The sequence below is a fragment of the Oratosquilla oratoria genome, chromosome 4 (assembly GCF_046742065.1).
Source record: "Oratosquilla oratoria isolate Oo_2021 chromosome 4, ASM4674206v1, whole genome shotgun sequence".
Classification (NCBI taxonomy): domain Eukaryota; kingdom Metazoa; phylum Arthropoda; class Malacostraca; order Stomatopoda; family Squillidae; genus Oratosquilla; species Oratosquilla oratoria.
Genome location: NC_134780.1, coordinates 84,450,355 through 84,451,076, shown reverse-complemented (window position 1 = coordinate 84,451,076; position 722 = coordinate 84,450,355).

The following is a 722-nucleotide window of genomic DNA, read 5'->3' as shown; positions in this document are numbered from 1 at the left end:
GAAGATGGTATATCGATAGATCTGTTGAAAGACGCAGGGAAATTAGTTCATATTAAATTAGCTCAGTTGTACACTCAGTGCTTACGTCAAGAAAGCGTTCCTGATGCGTGGTGCAATGCTATAGTGATTTTGCTTCATAAAAAAGGAGACCAGAAGGACCTTAGTAACTATCGACCGATTAGCTTGCTATCAAATGTATATAAAGTATTCTCCAAAATCCTTACAAATAGACTAAGCCAAGTTTTAGATGGAAACCAACCGAGAGAACAGGCAGGCTTTAGGAGCGGATATTCGACTCTAGACCATTTGCAGGCGATAAACCAACTAATCGAGAAAACGACAGAATACAATATACCTCTGTGTTTAGCTTTTGTAGATTACGAGAAGGCCTTTGACTCGGTAGAACAAATAGCAATACTAAACTCGCTACGCAAGCAGGGTACAAACGAACAGATCGTAAAAGTTTTAGAAAATATTTATGCGAAAGGTACCGCTATAATTCGACTACATAAAGATACAGAAAATATCAAGATCGAGAAAGGAGTACGGCAAGGCGATACAATTTCACCGAAACTATTTACAGCTTGCTTGGAAGATATTTTCAGAAGACTGAGTTGGGAAAAGAAAGGTTTAAAGATTAATGGCGAATATTTGAACCTCTTAAGATTTGCGGATGGCATTATTTTTATTTCAGAAAAAGCAGAAGACTTGCAAGATTTGCT